The sequence below is a fragment of the Palaemon carinicauda genome, chromosome 21 (assembly GCF_036898095.1).
Source record: "Palaemon carinicauda isolate YSFRI2023 chromosome 21, ASM3689809v2, whole genome shotgun sequence".
NCBI lineage: Eukaryota > Metazoa > Arthropoda > Malacostraca > Decapoda > Palaemonidae > Palaemon > Palaemon carinicauda.
The window spans coordinates 20,806,017-20,816,016 of NC_090745.1; positions in this window are offsets into that span (position 1 = coordinate 20,806,017).

A 10,000-nucleotide genomic window follows, 5' to 3' on the forward strand; every position below is an offset into this window, starting at 1 on the left:
AGTAATTATCTTAGAAATGCACTCAGGATTCATTCCTCACTCGGTATCTACTTTACACTAAGTCGATATTTATAAAAAAAAAAAAAAAAAAAAATTGTCATGAAACGGACGTGAAATCCGCCTTGCTTACATTTCGGAATGCTCTCTCTCTCTCTCTCTCTCTCTCTCTCTCTCTCTCTCTCTCTCTCTCTCTCTCTCTCTCTCTCTCTCTCTCTCTCTCTCTCCCCGTTCCAATTTGCGCGGGATGACCAGGTAAGAAAGTCAGTCTGTAAACAACGCATTTAGGGTCTTCTAATCCTAGCGGATTCTGATCAGTTAAAGCGGACCAGCGTTTTGTTTGTTTTTCATTTTTCAATGTTGTCTTAAAGGTATATTATAAGCATGTTTGCATTATGTTCACACGATGAAGACCTTTGTTTGTGTGGATATTTATATTAGATAACTTGCTTAATATGGATACATACACAGAAGTTTCAAAATGCATAGCTTATGCATATATGCTCGTGTGTATTTAATTGTAGGCATTGGCATTCATTTCCTCGTTTATGTTATAATATCAAAGTTCAATCTAAAGCTTTGGAAGGCAATAGCGAACAGTTTTCAGTTGAGGCATTGCTTCAAAAATTTTACCGCCATGACGCACAGATTATCCTGTGAGCAGTCTATCACCGATTCTGACTTTAATGTAAAACTTGGTTTGCTTCTGAAATTCAACGTTGAAGGCGAACAACATTGCTGGACGAATCACTTACCCTTTTCATCATTGAATTCTCTCAGAGGTGTATCTCATCGGCTGAAAGTTCTTGAGAGGTCACAGCACAAACACCACACTCCACACGCAGTGAAATTTCAAACGAAACTGTTGCGGTTATTGTTGTTTTTCCCAATTTCCCTTCTAGTGATTACCGCCTTTTACCTGTATGCTTTGTCTGACAGTCCGACCGTATTCCGCCCCATAAGCCACCTGCGAAATTCCCTTTCCCATACCATTGAGGTGATTTGGCGAGTGACCGGTGCCCGCCAGGGCAGCTAAGGTCATGGTGTCTGCTAGAGCCTGGAATGTGATAAGGTCTCTTTAACTGTCTAACTGCAGGTATGGTTTACTCTTTTTATGTCGGAGCTGATAGCGACTTCTTTTTTTTCGACACTGCTTTTCTGTATTTCACAGACGGCTTCTATTAGATTTCACATTAAGAAAAGGACGTTAATAATTGACCGGTTTGTTTGTTTAACCTGTTCTAGAAGTAGGTTGAATTTGCTGTCAGAGGTGCACGTTATTGTTTTTGTCTAGTTCGTGGGAAGTTGTAATTGGGTGGGAAGGAGACACACCAAACACACGCACACTCACACCTTGTTCTGTAGGAAGTAGTACTCTTACACACTACCTCATGGTATATATATATATACACATATATAATATATATATACACACACATATATATAATATATACACACACACACACACACACACACACACACACATATATATATATATATATATATATATATATATATATATATATATATATATGTATATATATATATATATATATATATGATACACACGTAATTTGCACACGTGTGTATGTATATATATATATATATATATATATATATATATATATATATATATATATATATATATATAATTATATATATATATATTGTAATACATGGAAGTTACAACCTCGTCTCGGCCCTGGGTCCCCAAAGGCAGTGGAACAACTGCCCAAGGTAGCGGGCCGCTGCATTCCACTGCAGTGGTTGCTAAAATCTCTGGACTAGAACAGACCACCTTTAGAAACTGAACCTTACAATATACAATGTCAGGACTCTATCTAGGGAAGAAGATCTCGCTGTGCTACTAAAAGATTTGAAATAAATAAATTGGAATATAATAGGAATGAGTGAAATTAGAAGAACTGGAGAATCTTATATAGAATTAGAAGAGGCCCATATATTTTGCTTAAGAGGACATGAAACAAACAAAGAAAATGGAGTTTATTTTCTTGTTAAATATCTAGCAGGTTGCATAGAAGAATTTTACAGTACTAATGATAGAATTACAGGATTAATTGTCAAATGAAATACGAAGTATAAACTGGAAGATCATTGAAACGTACAACAATATCCCTTACAGATGAAGAAATAAAAAGTATGAAGATCTGCAAATATCTATGGAAAAATATAAGATTCAATTTACATTTGTTTTGGGTGATTTCAATACTAACGTGGGTTAAAAGAAGAGAGGAAAATCAGCAGTAGGTAAATTTGGAGCAGGCACAAGGATTGACAGAGGAGACATGCTTGTAGAATTTGCTGAAAGAAACAATCTTAAAATCATTAACACCTTCTTCTATGAAAAGAAACATAGAAAACGGAAATGGAGAAGCCCAAAGTGAGAAACGAAAAATGAAATAATTATTCTGAAAAAAATCCACTTAGTTAAAGATGTAACAGTGTTAAGCAAGTTAAAGTCAAATGATCATAGAATGGTGCTAAGGAAATTTTGATTAAATCTAAGAAAAGAGACAAAAAATTAATTTAAAGAAAGATAATAAACACTTTTATGGTAAGAGAAAAATCTAATAAGGATATTTTAGCAGTGCAAAATAGGTACTCCCAGCTATATGGGAAATGGAAGCAAGTAGAGAAGAAATGAACAGTAGTTTAACAAAATTTGTAATGGAATCGGCACAAGAGATAGGTGGAAGAGTTCCTGAACAAGATCAAGGAAAACTATCAGGAAAGACCAAAAACCTAATAAAGGAAATACTGGAAAATTAGGGTAAAATTCAAGCGATATGAGGCAAAATTAGCAGAACTATCCAAAACAGTAAACAAACTAAAAACCAAAAATATTCGTAAACACAATTAGACCAAAATTGAGGAGACTAAAGAAAGGAGGAAACATCAAATGGATGCAAAGAAAACTAGGAACAGGGTGCCAACAGATGTTTGCTTTAAAGGATAATAATGGAAATATTATCCACAATAGAGATGGATTGATAAAAATTGCATAGGATTTGTATACAATTCTGTACACTAGTGATATAAGAAATAATTTCACCGACGGAAATAATGAAACGCCTGTGCCGGTACCAGATGTATCAGTTGTATAAGTAAAGAAAGTATTAAAATGCATGAAAAGAGGCAAAGCAGCAGAAGATGAATTGATTTAATAATAGATGGAGGAGATTTCATGATAGTAAAACTGGCTGAACTCTACACTAAATGTCTGCAAGAAGGCTCTATACCTACAGCTTGGAAAAACTTTATCATTATACTAATTCACAAAAAGGGAGACTCAAAAGACCAAAATTACCGCCCAATAAGTTTACTCTCCGTGATGTATACAATATTTACAAAGATCATAATAGGCCGAATAGAAAGACAGCTAGACTTTTAATCAACCAAGAGGGCAGGCAGGCTTTAGACGTGGATGTTCAACAACTGACCATATCCTTGTAATTAACCAGCTAATGGAAAATTCTACATATTATGACAACCACTACGCATGGCATTTATAGACTATGGGAAAGATTTTTTATTCTGTCAAAACATCAGCAGTAATGAAACTCCCTTAAAAAAACAATGAATAGAAGAAACTTATTAGAACACTTTGGAGATATCTGTAGAGGAATTACAGCAATCCTAAAACTACATAAAGATAGTGAGAAAGGAGTTAGGCAGAGAGACCCCATCTCTCCTAAATAATTCACAGCATGCCTAGAGTACGTTTTTAAGAATTTAGGTTGGAAAAATGTAGGCTTTCATATTTATGGGGAATACCTCAACGACTTAAGATTTGCAGATAACATAGTTGTGTTTAGTGAATCATGGGAGGAATTACAATAGTTGATAGAAGATTTGAATAGAGAGAGCAGAAATATAGGACTAAAAATTAATATGAATAAAACTAAGGTAATGTTCAATGATAATGCAAAGACAACAGATAAGAGTTATGAACGAACCTCTAGAGTTTGTTAATGAATATACCTACTTAGGTAGTAGGTTGGCCAGTCACCCATTGAGATACTACCACTAGAGAATTCTAGAGAATTATTGGGTCCTTTAACTGGCCAGACAGTAGTACATTGGATCCTTCTCTCTAGTTAGACTTTTTCCTTTTGCCTACATATACACTGAAAAGTCTGGGCTATTCTTTATATATTCTCCTCTGTCCTCATACACCTGATAACACTGAGATTACCAAACATTTCTTCTTCACTCAAGGGGTTAACTACGGCACTATAATTGTTCAGTGGCTCCTTTCCTCTTAGTAAGCATAGAAGAGAGACTTTAGCTATGGTAAGCAGTTCTTCTAGGAAGAGGACACTCCAAAATCAAACCATATATATAGGTATATATATATATATATATATATATATATATATATATATATATATATATATATATATATATATATATATATATATATTTATATAATATATATATATGTAATTTATGTATATATAATCATAAAATCCATATTTTATACTACTCCTAATATCTAAATTCTCTCTACCTCGGGGTCAGAGTCCCCAGGGGAAATCAATTCAAAGACAAAAGCTTCTGTTCAGCCGGGAAATTGAACCCGGGCCCAAGAAACTAAGGTTCCATAGATTTTGCAACTGTCACAAGGGCTAAAAGTTGATGACAATTTTCTCATACTTATACCTGTGGAATTCTCTCTACCTCTGCATCAGAGAACCAAGCTGGAATTAACTCAAAAGATAATAGCTTCTGGTCGGCCAGGGCCAGGGACTCGAACCTGAGCCCAAGAAACAGAGGTTCAATTGACTTAGCAACTCAGCCGCAAAGAGAGATAAAAGCTGATAACAATTCCCTCATATTTATACCTGTCTAATTCAGGTTTTTTGTACTTAGAATTGAAATCTACCCATCTCCACCATTGTAGCTTGTTAAGTTTTTACTTGCCTATGATTAATGATAATTTGCACATTTAGACTTGCTTTTCATATTCATATAAGCCATATAATATACTCCTCCTAATATCTCGATTCTCTTCCTAGGGATCAGAGACCCAAGGGGGAATAATAAGCTATTGGTCGGCAGGGGAATCCAACCTTGGCCCAAGAAACTGGGGTTTCATTGACTTAGTATCTCAGCCACAAAGAGAGATAAAATTTGATGACAATCCTCCCATACTTATACCTGTCGTCAATAATTCGGATAAGTTCATTTCTGAAAATATATTTATTGGCCATTCTTTACAAGCCTTTGGGAACAAGTAACCTCCCTCTTCAGGTAAGTCGATTTACCTGAAATAGTGGACAGTAGACCCCAATAAGTTTGTGGAGAATGGTGATAAATCTAATATATCCAGTGAATCTATCAGAATTCCCTACATACTACTACTACTACTAATAGTACTACCTTGACCTACATAAGGGTTTTGCCCTTACCTAAAGGTTCATCAGGTGAGTTTGGCCTACTTCCATGTTTACAGGCTTGGTTCCCACGACCCTCCTTCCCTTCTCTTTTTTTCGTTTTTATTTTTCTTTTCTATTTTTTTATTTTTTTTCCTGTCTTCCCAACAAAATTTTATTATACTTGATCCCTAAATCTCGATGCGGTCACTGACAGCAAGGTGACGGATTGTGTGTCTTCAGCTTTTACTCCTGATACCTTGCGGTTGATCTTAAGAGAATTAGTATGGACCAGCAGGGGTCGCTATGCATCACAAGGAACTGGCTATCCTTTGATGTATCTAGCCAATGAATCCTCTATGGATTCAGTCAGTCATGGAAAGAGAAGATGACAGAATGGCCCCCAGTCCCGGGCGTAGTGGTGTGCAAAGAATCTCCTGGTTTATAAATGCTAAGAAAAATTGAAAATTGATTATTGTAATGTTAGAACCATGAATCAGATTGGGAAGTTACAGAAAGTGGAAAGTGGATTTATGAAATATAGTTTAGATATCTTGGCCCTCAGTGAAACACGATGTAAAGGGATTGGTAAGGAAACTTTAGACCAAGGCAATATATATATCTACTTAGGAAGATCAGATGGAGTTGGTAGAGAAAGGGTAGGAATGATTGATGACACCAGGAGCAGAAAAGGCATTAACCTATTAGAGAGCTGTAAATTGTAGATTTGTTACCAGCAAAATTCAAATCAAATTAGTGCAACATGACTATTATAGTTTGCTATGCACCAACAAATAATTCCCCTGAAGAAAGGAACTATGACTACTATGAAGAACTGCAGAGTGTAATAGATGAGATCTCAGAGAGAGATATGAAAATTGTGATTGGTGACTTCAATGCCAAAGTTGGATGGAATAATCAAGTGATAGAGAATGTGATGGGTGTCGAGGATCTTGCAAATAAAGATAGTGCACATTTCATAAGTTTCTGTTCAACAATCAGTCTTGTCATTGGAGGTACTCTTTTTTCAACACAAGAACATCCACAAATATACATGGACTTCTCCATATGGCTATTACAAAAATCAAATAGATCACATTGCCATTAATAAAGAGAGAAGGAGGACTCTGAGAAATGTATGAAGCTATAGAAGTGCAGATAATGGTAGTGATCACCAGCTCATCATTGCCACACATTAATTAAAACTGAATGCACCCCTCAGAAAGGTAGATAGAATACCTAGGTTTGATACAATTAATCTTATAGAAGATGAGCACAGAAACTTTTGCAATTGAATGTAGGAATCGATTTGCAAACTTAAGAGTCTTTAGGAGAAGAAGAGCCAGACAATAAATGAAGAATGGTGTGATATTAAGAACATATATTAATCAGTTGGTAGTGAAGTCTTAAGACATGTAGTTACATGGAAAAAGTCATGGATATCAAATGATACTTGGGTTACTATAAAAAGGAGATAAAGGCAGAAATTAATTGTTGAAAGTTTTCGCGGAAGTAATGAAAATAACAAGGTAGAACTTGCTAAGTATTCCAGTATTGATAGTGAGGTAGAAAGAAAAGCCAGGAATGACTGGAGAGAATAAGACAAAAAAGTAGATGAGGCCGACAAAGCTATGAATTTAGGAAGTGGCTATGGTGTATGAATCGCTCATAGAATTATTATTGAAATCTCGACTGGGGCAAAGAAGAAGCATATACCCATCAAAAAGAGATGGATCTGTTATAGCAACAGAAGATGAAGAAAGACAACGTTAGATGGGACACTTAGTGAGATTATGAATAGGAGATATGAAGGGAATAATTTGATTGATGTACCTGAAGCTGCTGAAGACCTTAATGTGCCAATGAAATAATTCAGTGTGTTTGAAGTCAAAGCTATCATTAAAAATCTAAAGAGATGGAAAGCCCCTGGATACAATAGAAAAACTAGCGAGAGGATACTGGCCGAAAATTAAGTGACTCCCAGACTACTAAAAGATAATTTTGTAGAATGTGACATGAAGAGGTAAAACCTGATGAATTGGAGTTAAGAGTGTTGGTGAAAATGCCCCCCCCCCCCCAAAGAAAAAAAGGAGACCTGTCTGATAGTAATAAAGATTAAAGAGGCATAACTCTTAACTCAGTTATGAAAATATATTGTATGCTTATTCTAAAGAGACTGGAGAGAAAGATTGATGAAAAGCTGAGAGATGAACAAGCAGGATTTAGAAAAGGTAGAAGTTGCATTGACCAAATTTTCGTTTTGAGACATGTTGTACAGTAATTCGTAGAATATAGAAATCCACTTTTGATGGCATTTGTGGATTATGAAATAGCCTTTGATAGTGTGGACCGGCCAATTTTGTGGAGAATCCTGCGTTATTATGGAATTCCTCTTAAATATGTAAATTTGAGTAAGTCTGTTCATGAGCATAGCAAGTGCAAAGTTAATATTAGTGTAGTCTTATCAAATGAATTTCCAGTGAACAGCGGAGTACTCCAAGAAATGCATTGTCACCTAAGTTGTTTATCCTCCTCATGGATTTTGTAATGCATAGAACAGTTGGAAATGGTTGAGAAGGATTGAACTGGATTGGTGATAGGAATTTAGCAGAACTAGACTATGCTGGTGATGCTGTCCTTGTTAGCAGAACTCCACAGGATTTTCAATGCTTGCTTACCAGAATGCGTGGAATATCACACGAGGTTAGGCTCAAAATAAACAGAAGGACAGAAATGATGAGAATGGAGTATGCAATGGAAGATGAAATATCATTGGAAGAAGAAAGGATTATTGAGGTAGAATCATTTAAGAATTTAGGAACTATGATCTCCGATACAGGGTCTTTAGAGTTAGAGTTTAGTGAAAGAATGATAAAAAAGCAAATCAGATAATGGCTAGATTAAGTAAAATTTGGAAATCAATTCTCCTAAAATTACATATAAAAATCAGACTAAATATCAGTTTAGTGAGATTGGTGTTACTCTATGGACATGAGTCGTGGTATGACAAACAATTTCCAATAGATTTAGTAGAATTGAGAACAAAGCCCTCAGAAGGATATTGTGAGTTAAATGGCAGGACAGGATTAGAAATGAAACTATAAGAGAGATTACTCGAGAGCCATATGTGGATGAGATCATGATGAGGGGTAGATGGAGATGGTTTGGCTATGCTCTTCGCACTCCCCAAGAGAGATTAGTTCAAACGTTCAGCTGGGTTCCACAAGGCACTAGAAGAGTTGGAAGACCTGGGCCTACATGGCTGAAGCGCGAAGTAAGGGAGGTATTGAATTAAAAGCTCAATATAGAGAAAACGGGCGAAATCTAACCGAGGGCCTTTGCGTCAATAGACGTAGGAGATGATGATGGTGATTCCTTAAAGGCAGGAACGTGGTCCAAATGCACTGCACCTCAATGGTACCTTGAAACTAAGCCCTGGTACACCTACATCAAGATACATAGCATACTAGAAGAAACCAAGCTTCTTCCCTCTGTAGAATTAATCCTCTTCGTTATCCAATCATCCATCCAGGGGGTTATCCTCTGAGTGGTCCAAAAAATGGCTAAATCATCTAGTAACAGTTGTTGGATGAGCACCTTTTCAGACATAGGTCCATCGAAGAGTGTTTCTGCTTTTCCCAGCAAAATGTTTTTGGTCTAGCCTTTATGAACTAAATTGCATACCTGAAAAAGCCAAATTTCTTCCCTCTGAGTGGTCCCAAAACACTGCACACCACTGGTACTTTTTTTTTTCTTTTTTTTTTAAATTTGTTTTTGTTTTTTCTTTTTCTTAATTCTTTTCTTTAGTCTTGCTTTGAAACTCCCTTGTTGACTCCAAGCAAAGCCAAGGCCACTAAACTTAGTGTTTTTATGTTTAGTGTATTTTAGCGAAAAGCATTGTAATTACTGCAAATATTGCTGTGGCAATACCTGCTAATTCGACTAGAAGAGTTATACATTTTCTTAATAAGCCTCCATCCAAAAAGGTGCTATTTTCTCTCTCTTTTTTTTTCAGTCGGTCCTCCAGTTCTTTCACTAATTTGTTAAAGTTTTCTTGATGTTGTTTACTTTCAAATTCTTCAACAGTTGTCAGATTCGTGATACTGATGCTCTTCACCTATTACTTCGAGCACAATTATTTTCTTATATTTTTCTTCAAATAATCTGTTGAGCTCCTTATTCTGCTCTTTTAACTGATGATTCTCCTCTTGAAATGGGTTTTATTTTCTATGAGCTTTTCTTTGTTATGATTATTCTCATATGTTTTCCGTATAGTTAGTTCCTTTGCAAAAAAAGGAAAGATGAGCGCCAATAGTAAATTTCTGTTATACTTATACCTTTGGACATCTTTTTAGAGATGTTCTTTTACGTCGGTCCTGCTACAAAGGATAGAATCGGGAGCTTCAGGAAATTTTGTGAAGCCTTTTGAAAATATAATTTATGCATTTAAAAAATTATCTTAAAATTTTGTATTTATATTTCAAACCATTTAAAGTTTTCATTTATCAGTTTTGTTGAATGTTTTCTGAATTTCCAAATATAGTCTTGAAGGGTTACGAAATCATCCGAAACACGCGTCGACACCAAACAATAAATGGAGAAAAGTT